A 24,272-nucleotide genomic window follows, 5' to 3' on the forward strand; every position below is an offset into this window, starting at 1 on the left:
TTATTTTGAGTGATTATTGTGTTATATCAAATGTTTAATTTAAAATAATATTAAAATTATTTCTAAAATAGCAAGATTTTTAGTTTCAATATCAATAAGAATCAAATTGTACTAAGAAATAATTGGTATAAGAAAAATTAATCAAACGAAGTGTTTTCCAACTTAACAATGTTTAAAGTTATAAGAGTAATTAATTAATATTTTTTTAAGAGGAAAAAAATATTTAAAAGGGATGATAATGGACTATAGATCTTTTCAAGATTTGTCAATCGTTTTTAACTTATTGATATTAAAATCGTTGATAAATTTTAAGTTTAAATTTCAATTCAAATTAATTGTATAAAAAGAAAAACTTCCGAGATTTAATAGTAGCCGTTAAAATATAAGTGAAAGAATATACTTTTTACTATGCATATAATAGAAAATAAAAAAATAGCTAAAAATTTATATTGTGCAATTATATAATTAAATTTTTTAATTAGTACCAGTAAAATTTTATTATTTGTAATTTAGTTGTACTTTCTTAACTAGGATAAACACGTGATGATTTTGAAGATGGTTTTATCATTAGAAGAGAGGATCGGGTTGGGTGAATTACATGTATAATAATATATAATTAAGGTTTATTAGAAAAAAAATTATTTTTTTTGATATTTTTTCATTTGACTTTTCAATTTTAAATAATAAAATTTACTATTATTATAGCCAATATCTAAAATCAATTTTGATCCGGCCATATTTAAAATCAATTTTGATCCATAAATCTATTTGGTTTTTCCAAAGGATAAAACATAACCGAAGGATGATACGAGTTTAAAAATATAATGAAAAAATTAAAAGTTTCTGTAGATATGATTTGTAATTCTAGTCAAATTAATTTTAAAAATTAGCAAATTATGAAAAAATTAAAAAAATATTTTTTTTTCATTCAAAATTAAAAGGTGGGACTATAATTATAAATAAATTGAAAAGATTTGATTTTCAATGTTCAATATGTCTTGATGATGTGAAATTAAAAATTATAAAATTCTATATAGATATGATAAGTGACTCATGATTAAAATTAATTTTAAATATTAGTTATAATCGTGATAAAATTAAAAAAGAAAAAGAGTTTTATTGTCTGAAATTGAAAAGTCAGACTAAATGGAGAAAAAGCCAAACATGAAATATGCATATATGATTATGACTCAAGACGACTGCTTAGTTTCAAGGCATGACTCAATCATCATAATTAAGACTTGTCCATAGTTGCCAAAAACTTTATAAACACATTTCTTCTTCACTATAATAAAAGATGCTTAAAATTTCATAACTATATTAATTTCTAATGGGATCTTATATCTTAATAAATTGCAAGTGTCGATCGATGTCTTTCGGACGCACAACAATAAGAAGAATTTTGAGAGGAGTCCATAAAAATAACCAAAAGTCGATATATGTGACATAAATAAAGAATAAAATTATAATTTAATAGTTAAAATTGATTACCGTCCCGAATTTGAATCCGACTTTTATTAATATTTATATAGATTCCATCAGCTTTCAACATCTTAGATTCCATCAGCTTTCAACATCTTTGAAAATGGCCTAGCAGCCACATGGACAACCCAAAAAAAATCTTCCAAGCATCTCTTGAGGCAGGACATGTATCTTTCTTTGCAAATTATTCAAAGAGATTTCTTGTGCACGAGTTTTATGTGAAAAGTTGAAAGGACTTGATTGGATGTCCAAACATTAGTCGAATTAAGAAGCACATATAAAATTGTATTATTGAAGCAAAGCCATCTAAAATTCAAAGAATAGAAAATTCCTTCAACTATTAGATGCATGGAAAATCAGCTATAAGGACAATCTAAAAATTTCAATGATAATAAAAAATGTGATTCAGTAATAAAAAAGTCTAGATTTTACAATAAAAATCAAAGCATTTAATTCAGAGCAAGTCTTCTTTAAAAAATAATTAAAGATTTAGGCTTTCAAAATCTACCTAAAACGTTTAACTTTCACAGGCAACAAATTATTATATTATGTAAGCTAATCTTGTTTCAAAAAAATTCAAGAATAGAATGAAAATTAAAGAATAAAAAATTGAAACTCAATTATACAAGAAAGAGAATCACTCCACATAAACCTTTGCCCATAAATATTTCTATTAACGAAGTGTAAGAAATCCACCGTACTTTTTAAAAATCTAATACTCAAAGTAGAGGAACAACTATTTTACACAAATTTAATTTAATAAAATTATTTTTATTAATTTTTTATTTAAAAGAAAAGAATTTACTTATAAGATTTTATTGTTCTTTTGTATAATTTTATAAAATTTATTTATATTTTCTTCTAATAAAAATAGGGGGAAAAAAATCGAGATGGGACATGGCGATGGACTTTCTAAGCTTTGATAAGAGTGTTTTGGAAGGGAATGAGGGTAGTGGAAAGTTGAAAACTATAAAACAGACATGCATATGTCTGCATTGATTCTTGCATGGAAAATTCTCGTATAAAGACTTGTGGGGTACGTCTTTAAAGACTTGTTTGTCCAGGTCAACATCAAACAGACCTATTGATATTACAGTGAATGAAGATAATGAGGTTTAATTTAATAATACTAAAATTATTTTTTTTAAAAATTGTATAATTTGATTTGAGTTGTATCACAATCAACTGGGCTAAAAAATCGATATTAGCAAAAAAAAATTTCAATTAAATAGAATTTTAATTAATTTTCAAAATTAAAATAATAAATTTAAATATTATTTAAAAATATCAAAAATAATTATCACAATATTAAAATAATAGCAGATAATTATTATTTATTTGAATGTGATTGAGTTCTCATCAAATAGTAATTAATAAAATTTAATTAAAATATAAATTTATAATATTGTGATCTGTATATTATAAATATCTGAATTGTTAAATAATACTAAAATCACATCATACTATATATTATTTAGAGTGTTTAACAACTTTTGTTAATTCAGATCCAACAAATGAAAAGAAAATTATGTGATAAATTAAATTCAAATTGAATGAAATTTAATAAAGAAATATTATATATGTACATGTAATTATTTATTAAGTATTTTCTTTTTTAATTCTACTAAACTTGACTAGTAATTTTTTAAATTCTAAACACACCTTCAACCTCTTCCGTTAGCCTATTAATTTTTAGAAATATCATTTGTGTGTATTTTTAGCTAATTTAAATTTATATTAGACTTAATTTTTTTATATGTGTACCGAATTTCTCTTACTTTAATTTAGTATTTTTGTAATCTATGAAGTTTATAGTGTTACATATTTCATATTTTGTATTGATTTTTTAAAAGTGTGGATCATATCCATTTAGTGATAATAATAAAAAAAATTTAATTATTCAAATTTTAACAGATATATCTAAACTTTAAAAATTAATAAATATATTCCAAACTTTATATCTAAATTTAATTTTAACCTATTATTAAATTTAGCTGGTAAATCTAACACCTATGCTGTTAAATATATTCCAAACTTCATGTTTGGTAGAGGAGATGGTCATATGGTTTGTCTTGACATCTTCACAAGCCAAGTAGCTACTCCTCCTAGGATGTGCTTTTCTTACAAGTTGATAAGCAATTTTCTCTTAAGATTAATAATAACATTTTCTTCAACATCAATACACATACACAACAATTAGATTAATATGGGTATGCACTCACGCGTACACACACATGGTGTAAAGAAAATAAAGAAGAGTTACTTCTGCATGAGCAATTTTGGATGAATCTCTCTGAATATTTTTGTTTTGGTGTAATATTTTTAAATGTATGTTTTGAATATATATATAAAAAAAAAATTATACATTCATGCATTATTATTTAAACTCGAGACTTTTTAATTTTCAAAACGATTTCAATTCAATGAACTAAACTCTATTGGTTGTGTATGCATTATTTATTTTATAAAGACTTTCATTTGAGTGGGTGGGTGGAGGGTGGTTGAAAGACTTTTTTGATACAAGTCAGGACTGCGAATACCCACAAAGTGCATATTATTCTAAATAAAAATTGTGAAAAGACATTAATGAGGTTTAGTTTAACTAATCATATTAAAATCATTTTTATATTATGAGCATTTGAGTTTTAAGTTTTAATAGTTTTATACTAAATTGGGATAATAGCAACTGTTGCTTCATAATATTTGTGATTGTTGTGTGTTTCAATTTATGCTCACTCTATGTTTGTTGAAATGCTTAAATAAGTTAGAAAATTTTTTAAATTGCTATCTTAACATAATTTAATCAGACATATTAATTGGTATAAAATTAAAAAGAAAAAAAGAGAGAGAATCATAGAAAAAAGGTACAGAGATTAATTAATTAAAGTCCTTTGTAATTTAAATAAGATTCAAAACTTAATCAGAAAATAAATGTCTTTAAGGAATTTCTTTTCCGGATAAATTTCACATATTATCTTTATCTTTAAATTTAGTAAAACCCTTTAAATAATAGTATAATTAACATTAAAATCCTTATGATCTATAATAATAAGTTTTTCGATTACAGCATAATAAAAAACAAAAATATTCCTGAAAGGTAACTTAAATACTTTATAAAGCTCTCTCTCTTCCATCCCTCTTCTCTTCGTGTCTTTCTCAATCCTCATATATATACATGCAATTCTATCTCCGTAAACTTACGATCTCATAGACATACAACTTTTCAAAACTAACACAAAGTTAAAATTATTTATCTTACAGAAGAATTCATTGCCCTTAAGCAATTCACCACAAAATAAGAAATTGTAGAACTGCAATGAGTACTTGAAATATAAATTAGTTACAATCCAAACAAATATAACTGAAACATCTAGCCAACTTGCATCTGGTTTTTGAGGATAAAATTAAAACTGAAAAGCAAATAAAAGTTTTGTATCTCACAATTCATAGTTTCCACTTTCCATAAATAAAGCAAGGCACCACAACCCACAACTAAAGTTCCCTTATTTACCTACTTTTTAAAACCAACCTTATAAATTATCATAATCGAAACAAACCCAAGAGTAATAATTTTTGCCAAACATCAAATAAATCAGTTTTTCAATGGATTTGGCAGAAATAATCAAAACTAATTGCTTCTCTAGCTTTTAGTTTTGCTTTTGACTCGTTCTTTTGTCCTCTCTCAATGCTTGGACTTCATCATCCAGTTTGATGTAGTTCTGGACTTTATCAATTATCTGTTAGTACGTAGTGGCTGAATTCTTGATTAGAGAATTCATGAACTTGATGTTGGGTGTTCCTTTCTTCAACGCTTCACATGCTATCTCATGATTTAATTCTTCCACCTGTATTGCTTCTACATTGAAACATGAGATAAAACTTCTTAAAAACTTGCTCCTTAGTGGATTTTCCACAAGTCAAAGAAGAGCTTTTTGGGAGGTATACAAGTAATAAATCTAGACTTAAATAACATAGCAAATTGTGTAAAGTTCTGAATTGAACATAGACTCAAATGTTGGTACCATTTCTAAGCCAAGCCTGTGAGTGTCGATGGAAACATTCGGCACAACACAAAATCGTTGACATCTTAAAGCTGCATTGTTGTTCTAAAGATAGTTAGGTGATTTCCAGGATCTGTTATTTCATTGTATTTGTCCAAACTTGGGAGTTTGAACTTGGCAGAAAAAGTCTCTGCTAAGATCTATTCTGATAGGGGCGAGGCATCGTGCAACCCATAGTCTTCCTCCTGCTCCTTCTGGTACCTTTGCCCGGCCCGTATCAGCTTCCAATCGAAAACTTTTGGAACCTCGTCTGACGAATCCTCTTCCTCCAGCTTGGTCTTCCCCTTAGATTGCGTTTGGATTGCCTCTGTCCGAGTCCTTGGGGAGTCGATGGAAGCTTCCTCCCTTATCCTAAGAGCCATGAAGGAGGCTTCCTCCCGAGTTTTATATTGTTCAAGAGTGGCGTGTAACCTTTTTACATACCGGAGCATCTACTCATTATTTAGATTGCTCAGAACAATCTCATTGACCATTGAGGGTATATTTTATCCACTACTAGGAGTGGAATAAATGATTATACTCTTATTGGCAGCAACCTTAGCAACAAATTGTGAATTGTCAGCCATTTTAGAGAAGAAAAAAGATTTATTTTTAGAAGAAAATGAATGAAAGACCGATTTCTAATCCAATTGAACAGAAAGAATCCAATGGAATATCCTGGCAATGGAACCAAATGATGTGGTTGAAACGGAATTGTGCTGCGATTGATCAATTTGTAAGAAAAAAGAAAGTAAGGTGATTAGCGCTTATGACAGCCACTCTAACACTCAAGTCAGTGAACTGAAAAAAGGTAAGTATATTGAACTGTTTTGAACTCAAGAGTAATTGTGTATGTAACGACCCGAAAATCGGACCGCTACCGGCGCTAGGATCCGGGTCGACTTAAGGCCGCCGGGACCCGTAGCAAGCCTAACATGCATCCTGTGAACCTGCTTAATCCCATACATGATCAACAACATACATAAAAATTAAAACTTTTCTTTCCATTCATATGCCAACTCAACCTGTGCATGCACCATAACATAATCATAACATTGATCCCTCTGTGGGATCTCATCAGTGCCCCCAATGGGTGACATAACATATGCTGAGTTGGTTTACATAAACATCATAAAAATCTCTACGATCATGTAATAAAAGGGATAACAACAATCTATGGTCAAGCACACCTCTAACATCCATGAACATCATTACATAACTATACTGTACTTTTACATTACATCGTTCTACGATTTGTCATGTCCACATTCTATCTATTACATAAACAAGCTTTACTCTAACCGACCTCCTCTTCTATCCTGTACCTGCAAGCCTGGGGGTAAAAGGGAGAGGGGTGAGCTAAAAGCCCAGTGAGTAGAACTATAAAACATATTAACACTATGCTCCAATGAAATGCATCATAACACAGACAATTCACATAAGGGTTGGGTGAACTTGTCACCAATTAGTCCAAGCTAACTCTGTGCCAGGCCGTAGCATGGGGTCCTGGTCTTCCTGTCATACATACATTACTTACCATTGCCCTAGGGCCTCCTCTGGGCTCCTGGTCTTCGAGTCCCATAACCGTGCCAGGCCGTAGAATGGGGTCCTGGTCTTCCTGTCATGGACTAATTGGGTCATCCAACATTCACCCACATCAACAACAATCGATGCAATGCGGCATATTCGTGAAATCTAATGCAATCATCCTATTGCATAATCATGATGCATGAAACATGATAAAACATTTAATTTCTCAATTTAAAGGATTAAGTTTAGTTCCACTCACCTCTGGCAGACTCTGACAACACCGAAGCAGCTGAACTCACTGCTGGGGTCCTCGGTTCCTCGGGTCCGAACCTACACAGGTGGACTCAAATGAGGGACCAAACATACCTGAACATAACTATAAACTACTCTCCAAAAACCCCCTAAAACATCATGAAGCAACCATAGAAAAACATGCAAAGGAGGCCTGGACAGGGCACTTTCGGCGGCAGGTTCTGCGGCCGAAAGTCCCTCCAGAGCCGAAAGTCAGGCAGGTTCGGCGGCACCTTCGGCGGCCGAAACTCCCAGACAGAGACGAAACTCATGCATGTTCGGCAGCACTTTCGGCGGCCGAAACTGCCAGACAGAGACGAAAGTCTCCCTTTCGGGGGCAAGCTTCGGCAGCCGAAAGGCTGCCTCCCCAGCCATGTTCGGCGGCCGAAAATCCTTCGGCTGCCGAACCTGGTTTCTGCCAAAGGGCAGAAACTTGGCTCCCTTTGCACACTTCGCCTCCAAACTTATCAAACATGCATCAAACCTATTCTACAACACACAAACACAAGCATACATGTTCCTAGGGGCCTCAAACCAACATAAACCCCATCTACAACACATCAAGAAACTCACATTGTTCATGAACATACATTTATACCCATAAACTCCAAAATCATAACCATAACCTAAACATGCATTCTATCCCATAGATCTACTTAAAACTTACTTAAAACATGCAATGAGCTTAAGATCGGCTCTTACCTCTTGAAGATCGAGAGAGAGACGACCTAAACTCGAAGTTGGGAGAGATTGGGTTCTTGAACCTCCAAGCTCCAAAACTTTGCTCAAAAGCTTTAATCTTCAAAACAAAGTTAAAACAAATGAAAATCTTGAAAGATTTAGAGGAAAGACATCAAAGATGGGTGAGGGACGACGGAGACTCACCTTGGCCGAAAATGGGGAAAAAAGCTCGCCCGTTTTCGGCTAAGGGACCCTTTTATAGTGGCTGGCCAGACCACGTTCGGGGGCCGAATGTGCCTCCGCATGCATGCCATGTTCGGCGGCCGAACCTGGACTTCCCTCACTTATGCTTTCGGGGGCCTAAAGCACACCCGCAACGCATGCATGTTCGGCGGCCGAACTTGAGGTTCGGCGGCCGAACCTGAGTTTTCCTCCAATGCTATTTTCATGCAAAAACTCATTTTCTTTCATGCTTAAAACATAAAACACATTAAAACATTTTATAAAAACATGGTTTTACCCTACTAGAGGCTTCCGACATCCGAGATTCCACCGGACGGTAGGAATTCCGATACCGGAGTCTAGCCGGGTATTACATTCTCCCCCCTTAAGAACATTCGTCCCCGAATGTTCCTCAACTAGCACATGCAAGGCATACAACATAAAACACATAGAGACTAACCTTAGAAAAGATAAGGGTACTGCTGGAGCATGGACTCCCGTGTCTCCCAGGTGCATTCTTCCATATTGTGGTGGTTCCAAAGGACTTTCACCATCGGGATTTCCTTGTTTCTCAGCTTCCTGATTTGAGTGTCCAGAATCCGTACCGGCTGCTCAACATAGGTGAGATTCTCTTGGATCTCCATATCAGGCTCACTAAGAACCTTGCCCGGATCTGACATGAACTTTCTCAACATAGAAACATGGAAAACCGGATGGATTCTCTCCATTGAAGCAGGTAAATGCAGCTTGTACGATACATTCCCAATCCTTTGCAGGACTTCAAAGGGTCCGATGTACCGCGGAGCCAGCTTACCCTTCTTTCCGAACCGAACCACTCCTTTCATTGGAGACACCTTGAGCAATACCAGATCCCCTCCTGGAACTCTACTTGCCTTCTGCGGATGTCTGCATAACTCTTCTGTCTGCTTGCAGCAGTCTTGATTCTTTCTCTGATTAAGGGTACCACCCTGCTGGTGATCTCTACTAGCTCAGGCTCTGCCAAGGCCTTTTCTCCAACTTCCTCCCAGCAAACAGGTGACCTGCACTTCCTTCCATATAAAGCTTCATATGGAGCCATCCCGATGCTAGCATGATGGCTGTTGTTGTAGGCAAACTCCACCAAAGGTAGATGCTGCCTCCAAGAACCGCCAAAGTCTAGCACACACATTCTTAGCATATCTTCTATGGTCTGGATGGTCCTCTCTGACTGTCCGTCTGTCTGTGGATGGAAGGCAGTGCTAAAATCCAACCTGGTACCCATGGCATCCTGCAGACTCCGCCAAAACCTAGAGGTGAACTGGGGTCCTCTATCTGACACTATAGAAATAGGAACCCCATGCAGTCTGACTATTTCATCAACATACACCTGCGCCAACTTGTCCACAGAATAGCCACTCCTGACAGGGATGAAGTGAGCAGATTTGGTGAGTCTGTCCACAATCACCCATATGGAGTCCAATCTGTTGGACGTCGCCGGTAACCCCACTACGAAGTCCATAGCTATATTCTCCCATTTCCACTCTGGAATAGGTAGCGGGTTAAGCATTCCAGCCGGCTTCTGATGTTCCAGCTTCACCCTCTGACACACTTCGCAGGCTGACACAAACTGTGCCACTTCTCTCTTCATAGCTGGCCACCAATAAACCCTTTTTAGATCTTGATACATCTTGGTGGCCCCGGGGTGAATGCTGTATCTTGCATTATGAGCCTCTCTCATAATGTCTCCTTTTAGCCCTATGTCATCTGGTACACACAATCGACTCCCATAGCGGAGGATCCCCTTATTGTCGAATCTGAACTCACTGTCCTTGCCTGACTGAACAGTCCTGGCAATCTTCACTAACTTTGGGTCCTCATGCTGTTTCTGAGCCACTTGCTTCAGAAACACAGGTGTCACTTTCATCTGAGCAACTAAAGCACCTGTACCAGACAACTCCAACTGTAGACCTTCCTCAATGAGCTTGTAAAATTCCTTCACCACTGGTCTCCTCTCTGCCGTGATGTGGGATAGACTGCCTAGTGACTTCCGGCTTAGGGCGTCTGCCACGACATTCGCCTTACCCGGGTGATACTGAATCTTGCAATCATAGTCACTCAGCAGCTCTACCCACCTCCTCTGTCTCAAGTTCAAATCTCTTTGACTCAGGATGTACTGCAGGCTCTTATGATCTGTAAAGATCTCACATTTTACCCCATAGAGGTAGTGCCTCCACATCTTGAGTGCAAAGATTACTGCCGCCATCTCAAGGTCATGTGTGGGGTAATTCAACTCATGCTTCTTTAGCTGCCTCGAAGCATAAGCAATCACCCTTTCTGATAGGCGGTTGTCGAAGCCGTCAAAAATAAACCTATTAGACAATCAACAATTAACTTGTAGATAGTGGCAATAGGGTCGAACCACAGAGACTTGACACTAAAGATTTTCCTAATAATGACTAGGTAAATAAATAGCAAGTAAATAAAGAGGGGGGGTTTTGTTTTGATGGATTAAATCTAAGAAAGCAAGAGAAAGCAATAATATAGATTAATGAGAATTTCAATGTGAGAAGGATTCTAGTTGAAGTATGGATCTGTTTCAGTTTGTTCAGAATTGATCATTGATTCTTTAACACTCCTATTTATTTCAATAAACTAGTTTAGGATGTGGAAGACGCTTCTCACAATCCAAATTCCTCCTTAGTTCTAGTTTGATTAGGAAACGTTCGCTAATCAAACACTAGTTAACTAGTTGCCAAGGAACGTCCTTGGGGCTTTTGGCATCGAACAACTGTTAACTGCATTAAGACTTAGAGAAACCTAATTCTAACATTGCCAACCGTGTGGTCAAGTTTAGATTATGCAACTTGATTAAATGTGTGTTTAAATAATCTAAGCAATTACGGACCTAAATTATTCAAACAATTGTTACTCAAGCTATTTAAAAACAATGGGCCCTTATTGAATCTAAAAGCAAAGTAACAATTATAGAAGAGATCAAATTGCATAAATATTGAAAGCAAATAAGAGTTTAACAATGGAGTTTTAAATCTCCCAATTCATCACAAATCTGAATTTTCCAACTTCAACTAGAAAAGATGGAATTTAGCCACTCATGGTGGACTAAATCACAAAAGAAAAGAAGAAAAGAAAAGAAGAGAAGTTGCTGAATTTTCTGCAGAAATTGCTGAAGAAGAGATGATTCTTGCTGGTTTGATGGTTGTCCCTTTTATAGATGGAGAATCCAAGTTTAATTAGGGTTTGGAAGTCCCTTTTTGACTTGGTCTTTGATTCCTCTTTTGATGTTGAATTTAGTTGTAGATGGAATTCTTTTGGTAGAAGGACATCCTTGTGACTTGTGGAATTGAGCTGGTGGTGTTTGAGATGGATTTGGACTTCCCTAATTTAAAATCTGACTTTCTGCACTTTTCCCGCTTCTGGTGTATTTTGTGCTGTCAGAGTGACTTGGGCAGTTTCTGCGAGTGACTTGGGCAAGTCACTTGCCCAATCTGCCCCAATCGACTCAGTCCGGTTTTTGTCTCTGACTCTGCGAATGACTTGGCCAGTTCCTGCGAGTGACTTGGGCAAGTCACTTTGACCCAATCACTTTTCCAGCTTTTTCTTCACTTTTTCTCCAACTTTTCATTTACTTCCTTTTCTATAAAAACAAGATAAAAACCATAATTTAAACTAAAAAATGTATAAATAAGCAATAATAAATATAGTAAAAATGTGGCTAAATTATGTTCGATCAAATACCCCCACACCTAGCTTTTTGCTTGTCCTCAAGCAACAAACAACTTAGCCAATCAAGCCCCCTTTTCTTTTGAGCCTAAGTACCACTTAATCAGCCCCCCTAGACTCCTAAATTGAAGTATCACAGTATAGAGTACATGCACCAAGGTTGTTTCTTCTTTGCCTTGTTTCCCTTCACCTACCGTGGTCAAGAAAAAAGTTTTTGATTCAATCATGCATATTCTCTTTATATGAGCTCAATGCAACCTCTAAGAGTGACTTGCCCTTCTTTGAGTATTTTATTTTATTTTATTCAGCAGCACTTTTTATTCTTGCCTGAAAAAATCACTAACCTTTTTACGCGAAGGTGCATATTGGTGATACCCACCCCCGGTTACTCAGTCAGTCACTTGTTCAAGTGGCTACTAGCTCTGTTCATAGCTTATTTGACCATTGGAACAGGTTTGATTTGTGCTTTTGTGCTGGTTTTTCTTTTTCTTTTTCTTTTCTTTTCATGATAGTTTGGGCAAATCAACTTATAGGGAGTTACACTAACTTTTTATTTGCATGTATTTATATTTTTATTTCCCTTGACCACAGCAAATTTAAGGATTCAATTCAAGAAAAGAACTTCCAAAGTGAAGGTAGCACACTATAATTGATTCAATTTAGGCTTAAAGGGGTGGAAAATCAATGGGGTCATGAGATAGGAAGCTTTTTAACTTAGTCATCTATGCTGAGTAGAGTAAAAGCTAAAACAAAATTCTGTGAGTGTGTGCTGAAAGTGAAAAAAAATGTGTGCAAAAGAAAAATGTGTGAAAAGAAAAAAAATTTTGGTGTGTGTCATAGGGTAAAAAGATGCAAAATAAACAAAAAGAAAGCAAAAAAGATTATGTAAACAATGCAAAAATAACCTAAAGGTACCCCCACACCTACTGCAAACATTGTCCTCAATGTGTAAACATATATATAAAAAAAATTAAGAAGGAAAGGGAAAGGGACTTCCTGGCCTGGGGGTGATTTGGCCAGTGATTTGGGCAAATCACTGGTCAAATCACTGTCTGTCATGGTCTGTGGGCAGAAAGTGTTGAACCAGCAGTTGCAACATCCTTTCCATATGCTGCATCCTGTCTTGGGCCTCCGCCGAATGGTCTTGAGGTGCCTTTTATGTCCTCCAAGGTCCACCCAATTGCTTTCTTGTGCTTCCTTAACACATCAATGAGCTTTTCCTCTTCTTCTTGGCTGAGCTGGTTGGAAATAATTACTGGAAGTGTATTTTCAACTTCCAAGTAGGCATATTTGAGGTGGCTGGGCAAGGGCTTCAGATCTGGTGCAGCTGCTATCTGGGACTCTGCCTGCTGTCTGCTGATTGATTTGGGCAGATCATCGCTGATGATTTGGGCAGATCGACTGCCTATCGTGTCTGTCTGCATTGGTGATTTGGGCAAATTGAACTCTGCTTGCACTGATGATTTGGGCTGATCACCTTCTGTCATGTTTGTCTGCTCACTGATTTGGGCAGATTGCCTGGGTGATTTAGGCAAATCATCCGGTGATCTGGGAAAATCACCTTCTGTTATTCCTGTCTGCTGGTTGATTTGGGCAGATTGCCTGGGTGATTTGGGCAAATCACCTTCTGTTATTTCTGTCTGCTGGTTGATTTGGGCAGATTGCCTGGGTGATTTGGGCAAATCACCTTCTGTTATTTCTGTCTGCTGGTTGATTTGGGCAGATTGCCTGGGTGATTTGGGCAAATCACTTCTGGACCAGTCTGTGCAGCATGCTGTCTCTTCCGTTTCTTTCAAATTTTTCCTGTTTTCCTCATCTTCCTGGCTGGTGTCCCTTGGTATTTGTTTGACAACATCAAGCAAAGGTATGTTGATCTCTACTTTGTGAAAGGTTGCAAGTATTTCTTTCTCTTCTTTTTCTTTTTGTGATCTTGCAAATCTCTTGGGAAAGGGAGGAGGTACCTTAAATTTCTCCACTGGTTGCTGGTCTGCCTTGGTCTGCTTGGAGCTGGATTCTGCCTGGATGGTTGTTTTGGGCAGATCAACATCTGCCTTTCCTGGCGATTTGGGCAGATCACCGCTGATGATTTGGGCAGATCGACTGTCTGATTTGCCCCAGTCGCTTTCTGGCAGTTTTTCTTCCATGGCCTGTTTTTGCAATTTTTCAGCCTTGCTGTCTTGCAACTCTTTTCCACTCCTCAATGTGATGGCACTGGCCTTTTTCCTTGGATTTATCTCAGTTTGGGAAGGTAGCTTTCCTTGTGATTCAAGCTTGCTCAAGGATGAAGCCATTTGTCCCACTTGTTGCTTCTTTGCTGGCTGTTCAGGAGCTGTTTGAGTGGTGTATGTTGCTGGTTCAGCGAATGCAACAACTTCTGGTTCAGTGGTGTCAAATTCTGAGGTTGCTGGTGTTTGGACAGCAACAAGGGATGTAATGGTGGCAGATTCAGCACTTGCTGATTTTTGGACAGCAGGTTCAGAAATTGCTGATGTGATTGTGGAATTTTCAGCAGGTGGGCAGCAACTGTTGTCTCTATTTGCAGTAGGTTGGACAGCAGCAAAGTCTGAATTTTTGACAGTAGTTGCTGTCTCTTGGATGGCAGAAGCTTCAACAAGTGTTGTTTGGGCAGTAGCTGGTTCAGATTCAAGTGTAGTGGTGATTTGTGCAGCAGACTCAACAGCTCGATCTATCTCTTCGTCATCGTCCCATAGATCTTGAAGCTCTTCCTCTCTTCTTAATATGTATGCGTCCACTGAGTTGACCGCTTGATCCACTTGCTGTTGGAGAATTTTTCCAGAAATTTCCAATTTCCTTACCATCTCTTCAAGTTCCATAGTGGAGTTCTGAGGTGTTGCTTGGGCTTGATAGTTTTGGTAGTTGTTAGCCCTTGCATAGTCATAATTCGGGTGGTCCCTCCAATATGGTTTGTAGGTATCAAGGTAGGGATCATGTCTTGGTTGGCTATTGAATCCTCCAAAGGCATGTACTTGCTGGTCATATTGATAAAGTGTGGGACATTGATCAGTTGGGTGTCCCACATATCCACAGATCCTACATGGTCTTGGTGGCTGAAAGTGTTGAGCTCGACCTATGACATAACTATCCACAAGAGAGGTTAGTTCAGAAATTTGAGAAGAGAGAAAAGACATACTTACCGTAGCCATGCTTGTAAGGTCTTGGTAGTGCGTTCAATTTCAGGATCGTAAAGAAGAGCTTCTTTACGATCAGCCTTGGTCATAAAAGGAAAATACGTTAGTTAGATCAAGTCCCCGGCAACGGCGCCAATTTTTGATAGGCGGTTGTCGAAGCCGTCAAAAATAAACCTATTAGACAATCAACAATTAACTTGTAGATAGTGGCAATAGGGTCGAACCACAGAGACTTGACACTAAAGATTTTCCTAATAATGACTAGGTAAATAAATAGCAAGTAAACAAAGAGGGGGGGTTTTGTTTTGATGGATTAAATCTAAGAAAGCAAGAGAAAGCAATAATATAGATTAATGAGAATTTCAATGTGAGAAGGATTCTAGTTGAAGTATGGATCTGTTTCAGTTTGTTCAGAATTGATCATTGATTCTTTAACACTCCTATTTATTTCAATAAACTAGTTTAGGATGTGGAAGACGCTTCTCACAATCCAAATTCCTCCTTAGTTCTAGTTTGATTAGGAAACGTTCGCTAATCAAACACTAGTTAACTAGTTGCCAAGGAACGTCCTTGGGGCATTGTAGCATCGAACAACTGTTAACTGCATTAAGACTTAGAGAAACCTAATTCTAACATTGCCAACCGTGTGGTCAAGTTTAGATTATGCAACTTGATTAAATGTGTGTTTAAATAATCTAAGCAATTACGGACCTAAATTATTCAAACAATTGTTACTCAAGCTATTTAAAAACAATGGGCCCTTATTGAATCTAAAAGCAAAGTAACAATTATAGAAGAGATCAAATTGCATAAATATTGAAAGCAAATAAGAGTTTAACAATGGAGTTTTAAATCTCCCAATTCATCACAAATCTGAATTTTCCAACTTCAACTAGAAAAGATGGAATTTAGCCACTCATGGTGGACTAAATCACAAAAGAAAAGAAGAAAAGAAAAGAAGAGAAGTTGCTGAATTTTCTGCAGAAATTGCTGAAGAAGAGATGATTCTTGCTGGTTTGATGGTTGTCCCTTTTATAGATGGAGAATCCAAGTTTAATTAGGGTTTGGAAGTCCCTTTTTGACTTGGTCTTTGATTCCTCTTTTGATGTTGAATTTAGTTGTAGATGGAATTCTTTTGGTAGAAGGACATCCTTGTGACTTGTGGAATTGAGCTGGTGGTGTTTGAGATGGATTTGGACTTCCCTAATTTAAAATCTGACTTTCTGTACTTTTCCCGCTTCTGGTGTATTTTATGCTGTCAGAGTGACTTGGGCAGTTTCTGCGAGTGACTTGGGCAAGTCACTTGCCCAATCTGCCCCAATCGACTCAGTCCGGTTTTTGTCTCTGACTCTGCGAATGACTTGGCCAGTTCCTGCGAGTGACTTGGGCAAGTCACTTTGACCCAATCACTTTTCCAGCTTTTTCTTCACTTTTTCTCCAACTTTTCATTTACTTCCTTTTCTATAAAAACAAGATAAAAACCATAATTTAAACTAAAAAATGTATAAATAAGCAATAATAAATATAGTAAAAATGTGGCTAAATTATGTTCGATCACTTTCATTTTGCATCAGTACACAATCCAGTCCCACACGGGACGCATCACAAAAGACTGTAAAGTCCTCATCACTAGATGGCAGAGCTAAAACTGGTGCTGAAGTCAACCTCTTCTTAAGCTCTTCAAAACTCTCTTCGCACTGGTCAGTCCACAGAAACTTCTGATTCTTCCTGGTTAGCCTGGTCAGAGGAGCTGCTATTTTCGAGAAGTCCTTAATGAACCTCCTGTAGTAACCTGCCAAACCCAAGAAACTCCTGATCTCCGTCACTGAAGTGGGTCTAGGCCAGTTAGCCACAATTTCTGTCTTCTTGGGGTCCACCTCTATCCCATTCTCTGACACTACATGCCCCAAGAACGAAATGCTCCTCAGCCAGAACTCACACTTAGAGAACTTGGCATACAAGCCATGTTCCCTCAAGATCTGTAGAACTAACCTCAGATGATGGGCATGCTCCTCTGCATTCCTGGAATACACTAAGATATCATCTATGAAGACAATAACGAAGTGATCCAGGTACTGGCTAAACACTCTGTTCATGAGATCCATGAATGCTGCAGGGGCGTTGGTTAACCCGAACGGCATTACAAGGAACTCAAAATGCCCATATCTGGTCCTGAAAGCTGTCTTTGGCACATCTTCTTCCCTGATCCTCAACTGATGATACCCGGACCTCAGATCTATTTTGGAGAAACAACCCGCTCCTACTAGCTGGTCGAATAGATCGTCGATCCTTGGCAATGGGTACTTGTTCTTGGTAGTGACTTTGTTCAACTGCCTGTAGTCGATACAAAGCCTAAGGGATCCATCCTTCTTTCTCACAAACAAAACTGGAGCACCCCAGGGTGAGGTACTCGGTCGGATGAAGCCCTTGTCTACCAGCTCCTGCAACTGCTCCTTTAACTCTTTCAATTCTGCTGGCGCCATCCTGTAGGGAGGGATAGAGATCGGTCGGGTTCCAGGCATCAGTTTTATCTCGAACTCTATCTCCCTAGCAGGTGGTAAACCTGGCAGCTCGTCTGGGAACACATCTAAGAACTCTCTAACCACTGGCACCGAGGCGGGCTCTCTAACCTGACTGCTAAGCTCTCTCACATGAGCCAAATACCCCTGACATCCCCTCCTGAGCAACCTACGAGCCTGAAGAGCTGATATCAGACCTCTAGGTGTACCCCTCCTGTCTCCTCTGAAGACAACCTCAGACCCGTCCTGACCTCTGAACCTGACTACCTTGTCCCTGCAGTCCAAGGTAGCACCATGGGTAGATAACCAGTCCATCCCTAGAATGACGTCAAAATCTGTCAAATCTAGAACCACTAGGTCGGCGGACAAGCATCTTCCCTCAACAAACACAGGACTACACTGGCAGACTGACTCTGCCACTGATGGATCACACTTGGGTCCACTGACCCAGAGAGGACACTCTAACCCAGAAGTCATCAGACCCAACCTCCCCACGGCTCTCGGAGCGATAAAAGAATGAGATGCACTAGGGTCCATCAAGGCATACACATCTGAACAACCAATAATTAAGTTACCTGCTACCACAGTGTTAGATGCATCTGCCTCCTGCTGTGTCATTGTGAAGATCCGTGCTGGAGCTGATGGACCTTCACCTCGGAAACCCGCTGAAGAAGAGGCTGCCCCTCTCCCTCTGCCTCTGCCACTGGCCTGAGTCATGGCTGGAGCCGCTGGCTGCGCTACACTGCCTGAAGCTGTCTGCTGGGACTGAGCCATCGGGACTGCTCTTGGACATTCTCGAGCCATATGCCCCTCCTGACCACATCTGAAGCAGGCGTTCGTCCCAAACCGACATACTCCCTTGTGTGGCCTACCACACTTCGCACAAACTGCATTATCCGCACCAGAGCTTGAGCCACTTCCAAATCCCAGACTAGACTTAACCTTGTTCCAGAACTTGTTCTTCTTACCCTTGGGCTTACCCCATCTCTTACTGCCTGAAGCTGCTGCACTCAAGGTAGAGGGATCTAACCTTCCCCCACCCGGAGTTTTGAACCAGAAGATTGTGCCACTGTCTGCTTAACTGTCCCCTGAATGATGGCACTGGCCTCCATTTTCCTGGCCATATCTACTATGGCATGGAAGCTCTCCCTGTCCACTGATTGAATCAAGGAGGAATACCTGGAATGGAGTTTCATGACATACCTCCTTGACCTTTTCGAATCTGTGTCCAGACTCTGCCCAGCAAAAGGCAACAGCTCCAAGAATCTGTCGGTGTACTCCTCTACACTCATTTCATCCGTCTGCCTCAACTGCTCGAACTCTATCATCTTCAGCTCTCTTGAACTATCGGGAAAAGCCCATCCTGCAAACTCGTTTGCAAACTCTTCCCAAGACATGCTGTCCACTCTCGGGTTCACATAATTCTTGAACCACTCTCGTGCCTTCTTGCACTTAAGCGTGAACCCGACCATCTGAATGGCTCTGCTGTCATCAGCCCCAATCTCCTCTATGATCACTTTAACCCTTTCAAGATACACAAATGGGTCATCCCCTTTTTCATACTGAGGAGCACCCAGTTTCATGTAATCTGTCATCCTGACCTTGCTCCCACTGGCTGAGCTAGGTCTAGAAGGTTGAGTAACTGGGGCTGCTGGTTCTGTAGGTGGTGGAGGTGGTGCAACATTTTCTGAGGTAGGGTTTGCTGGATTTGGATAGTAAGGTGGGGGTGGATACATTGGGTACTGTGAGTATGGTGGGTAGTATGATGGGTATGGCATCTGTGTGCGATAAGGAGTGAAGCTAGGGTAATCCGATGTGCCTCCCATCGAATACCCGGGGTTTTGTGAGAAGGGTGGGTAGTAAGGTGCCTGAACAAATCCCGAGGCCTGAGTGCCTCCTTGGGATTCTCCCATACCTTCCTCCGACATGCTAACTCCCAGACTGCCATCCCTCCTCTACTCTACATCCATATCATCCCCCATGTCCTCAGACGCTCCTCCCTGAACTGTTCCTCTAACTGATCTGCTCCTACCCAGATCCAGAGACCTTCTAGGGTCTCTTACTGCTCTTTCTCGATTAGACCTACTAGACATTGCCCTAGGCAATGCTGGAGGACGGGCGCTCGTGCCCTCATCCTCAGGTGGCACTCCAGTCAATCTTGCTGATCGACGAGTTCCTCTCATCCTGTTTTCTGAAAAACAGTACACAGCACAAGCAAACATTAGCATCATATGGTTCATGTGGGCACACATGAACCCGCATCACATACATCACATTTCATAGCATATCATTAATGCACATGCATATCATCATGGCATTTCACATCATTAGTCAAGACAGGACTCCACATCCTATCCTAGTGGACATGATCTTTCCTATTGTGCTTGACCTTCTATAACATTTATGAGCCCGACACTCTAGGTCCGACCATATAAACCTAGGGCTCTGATACCATTTCTGTAACGACCCAAAAATCGGACCGCTACCGGCGCTAGGATCCGGGTCGACTTAAGGCCGCCGGGACCCATAGCAAGCCTAACATGCATCCTGTGAACCTGCTTAATCCCATACATGATCAACAACATACATAAAAATTAAAACTTTTCTTTCCATTCATATGCCAACTCAACCTGTGCATGCACCATAACATAATCATAACATTGATCCCTCTGTGGGATCTCATCAGTGCCCCAAATGGGTGACATAACATATGCTGAGTTGGTTTACATAAACATCATAAAAATCTCTACGATCATGTAATAAAAGGGATAACAACAATCTATGGTCAAGCACACCTCTAACATCCATGAACATCATTACATAACTATACTGTACTTTTACATTACATCGTTATACGATTTGTCATGTCCACATTCTATCTATTACATAAACAAGCTTTACTCTAACCGACCTCCTCTTCTATCCTGTACCTGCAAGCCTGGGGGTAAAAGGGAGAGGGGTGACCTAAAAGCCCAGTGAGTAGAACTATAAAACATATTAACACTATGCTCCAATGAAATGCATCATAACACAGACAATTCACATAAGGGTTGGGTGAACTTGTCACCAATTAGTCCAAGCTAACTCTGTGCCAGGCCGTAGCATGGGGTCCTGGTCTTCCTGTCATACATACATTACTTACCATTGCCCCAGGGCCCCCTCTGGGCTCCTGGTCTTCGAGTCCCATAACCGTGCCAGGCCGTAGAATGGGGTCCTGGTCTTTCCTTACTCTGTGCCAGGCCGTAGAATGGGGTCCTGGTCTTCCTGTCATGGACTAATTAGGTCATCCAACATTCACCCACATCAACAACAATCGATGCAATGCGACATATTCGTGAAATCTAATGCAATCATCCTATTGCATAATCATGATGCATGAAACATGATAAAACATTTAATTTCTCAATTTAAAGGATTAAGTTTAGTTCCACTCACCTCTGGCAGACTCTGACAACACTGAAGCAGCTGAACTCATTGCTGGGGTCCTCGGTTCCTCGGGTCCGAACCTACACAGGTGGACTCAAATGAGGGACCAAACATACCTGAACATAACTATAAACTACTCCCCAAAAACCCCCTAAAACATCATGAAGCAACCATAGAAAAACATGCAAAGGAGGCTTGGACAGGGCACTTTCGGCGGCAGGTTCGGCGGCCGAAAGTCCCTCCAGAGCCGAAAGTCAGGCAGGTTCGGCGGCACCTTCGGCGGCCGAAACTCCCAGACAGAGACGAAACTCATGCATGTTCGGCGGCACTTTCGGCGGCCGAAACTGCCAGACAGAGACGAAAGTCTCCCTTTCGGGGGCAAGCTTCGGCAGCCGAAAGGCTGCCTCCCCAGCCATGTTCGGCGGCCGAAAATCCTTCGGCTGCCGAACCTGGTTTCTGCCAAAGGGCAGAAACTTGGCTCCCTTTGCACACTTCGCCTCCAAACTTATCAAACATGCATCAAACCTATTCTACAACACACAAACACAAGCATACATGTTCCTAGGGGCCTCAAACTAACATAAACCCCATCTACAACACATCAAGAAACTCACATTGTTCATGAACATACATTTATACCCATAAACTCCAAAATCATAACCATAACCTAAACATGCATTCTATCCCATAGATCTACTTAAAACTTACTTAAAACATGCAATGAGCTTAAGATCGGCTCTTACCTCTTGAAGATCGAGAGAGAGACGACCTAAACTCGAAGTTGGGAGAGATTGGGTTCTTGAACCTCCAAGCTCCAAAACTTTGCTCAAAAGCTTTAATCTTCAAAACAAAGTTAAAACAAATGAAAATCTTGAAAGATTTAGAGGAAAGACGTCAAAGATGGGTGAGGGACGACGGAGACTCACCTTGGCTGAAAATGGGGAAAAAAGCTCGCCCGTTTTCGGCTAAGGGACCCTTTTATAGTGGCTGGCCAGACCACGTTCGGGGGCCGAATGTGCCTCCGCATGCATGCCATGTTCGGCGGCCGAACTTGAGTTTCGGCGGCCGAACCTGAGTTTTCCTCCAATGCTATTTTCATGCAAAAACTCATTTTCTTTCATGCTTAAAACATAAAACACATTAAAACATTTTATAAAAATATGGTTTTACCCTACTAGAGGCTTCCGACATCCGAGATTCCACCGGACGGTAGGAATTCCGATACCGGAGTCTAGCCGGGTATTACAGTGTAAGAATGTGTACAATGTGTACCTTGATCTCTGTGTTCACCGGTTTTTATACTGTAAGAAGGTGAAATTGGTAATCAAATTTCCTGAAAATCCAATTAGCACCAACTAGTAGATAGGGGATCCCACAATTATATGTAATTTGCTGTATTGTGTTTTCTAACGGTAACTTTCCGTGAAGTCTCACCCTAAAGTTGAGAGGGCGAGTCTTGATGAAAAGCCGAAACCTACAGCATCCGAGTCTTCTTTTCCACATATGAGACCGCGTATCATCTAATCAGACTCTTGCTATGTGATTCTGTTTTCGAATGACAACTCATAATTTATTTTGAGCGATTATTGTGTTATATCAAATGTTTAATTTAAAATAATATTAAAATTATTTCTAAAATAGTAAGATTTTTAGTTTCAATATTAATAAGAATCAAATTGTACTAAGAAATAATTAGTGTAAGAAAAACTAATCAATCGAAGTGTTTTCCAACTTAACAATGTTTAAAGTTAAAAGAGTAATTAATTAATATTTTTTTAAGAGGAAAAAAATATTTAAAAGGGATGATAATGGACTATAGATCTTTTCAAGATTTGTCATTCGTTTTTAATTTATTAATATTAAAATCGTTGATAAATTTTAAGTTTAAATTTCAATTCAAATTAATTGTATAAAAAGAAAAACTTTCGAAATTGAATGGTAGCCGTTAAAATATAAGTGAAAGAATATATCTTTTACTATGCATGTAATAGAAAAGAAAAAAATAGCTAAAAATCTATATTGTGCAATTATATAATTAAATTTTTTAATTAGTACCAGTAAAATTTTATTATTTGTAATTTAGTTGTATTTTCTTAACTAGGGTAAACACGTGATGATTTTGAAGATGATTTTATCATTAGAAGAGAGGATCGGGTTGGGTGAATTACATATACAATAATATATAATTAAGGTTTATTAGAAAAAAAGTTATTTTTTTTGATATTTTTTCATTTGACTTTTCAATTTTAAATAATAAAATTTACTATTATTATAGCCAATATCTAAAATCAATTTTGATAGGGCCATATTTAAAATCAATTTTGATCCATGAATCTATTTGGTTTTTCTGTTAAATGAAGGTTAAAATATAACTGAATGATAATATGAGTTTAAAAATATAATGAAGAAATTAAAAAATTTTGTCGATATGATTCATAATTCTAATCAAAATTAATTTTAAAGATTAGTTAATTATGAAAAAATTTTAAAAAAAATTTCGTTCAAAATTAAAAGGTGAGACTATAATTATAAATGAATTGAAAAGATTTGATATTCAATGTTCAATATGTATTGATGATGTGAAATTAAAAATTATAAAATTCTATATAGATATGATAAGTGACTCATGATCAAAATTAATTTTAAATATTAGTTATAATCGTGATAAAATTTAAAAATAAAAAAATTTTATTATTTGAAATTGAAAAGTCAGGCTAAATGGAAAAAAAGTTAGACATGAAATGTGCATATATGATTATGACTCAAAACGACTGCTTAGCTTCAAGGGCATGACTCAGTCATCATAATTAAGGCTTGTCCACAGGCGCCAAAGACTTTATAAACATATTTCTTCTTCACTGTAATAGAAGATGCTTAAAATTTCAAAACTATATTAATTTCTAATGGGATCTTATATTTTAACAAATTGCAAGTGTCGATCGATGTCCTTCAGACCCACAACAATAAGAAGAACTTTGAGAAGAGTCCATAAAAATAACCAAAAATCGATACAACCCTTATGTTACTAGAAAAATATGACATAAATAAAAAATAAAATTATAATTTAATGGTTAAAATTGATTACTGTTCCGAACTTGAATCCGACCTTGAATCCGACTTTTATTAGTATTTATATAGATTCCAACAGCTTTCAACATCTTTCTCGGATTTACTAAGTTACATTTTTAAATTATTATTAAAAAGTTAAATAA

Source organism: Manihot esculenta, chromosome 7, assembly GCF_001659605.2.
Source record: "Manihot esculenta cultivar AM560-2 chromosome 7, M.esculenta_v8, whole genome shotgun sequence".
Classification (NCBI taxonomy): domain Eukaryota; kingdom Viridiplantae; phylum Streptophyta; class Magnoliopsida; order Malpighiales; family Euphorbiaceae; genus Manihot; species Manihot esculenta.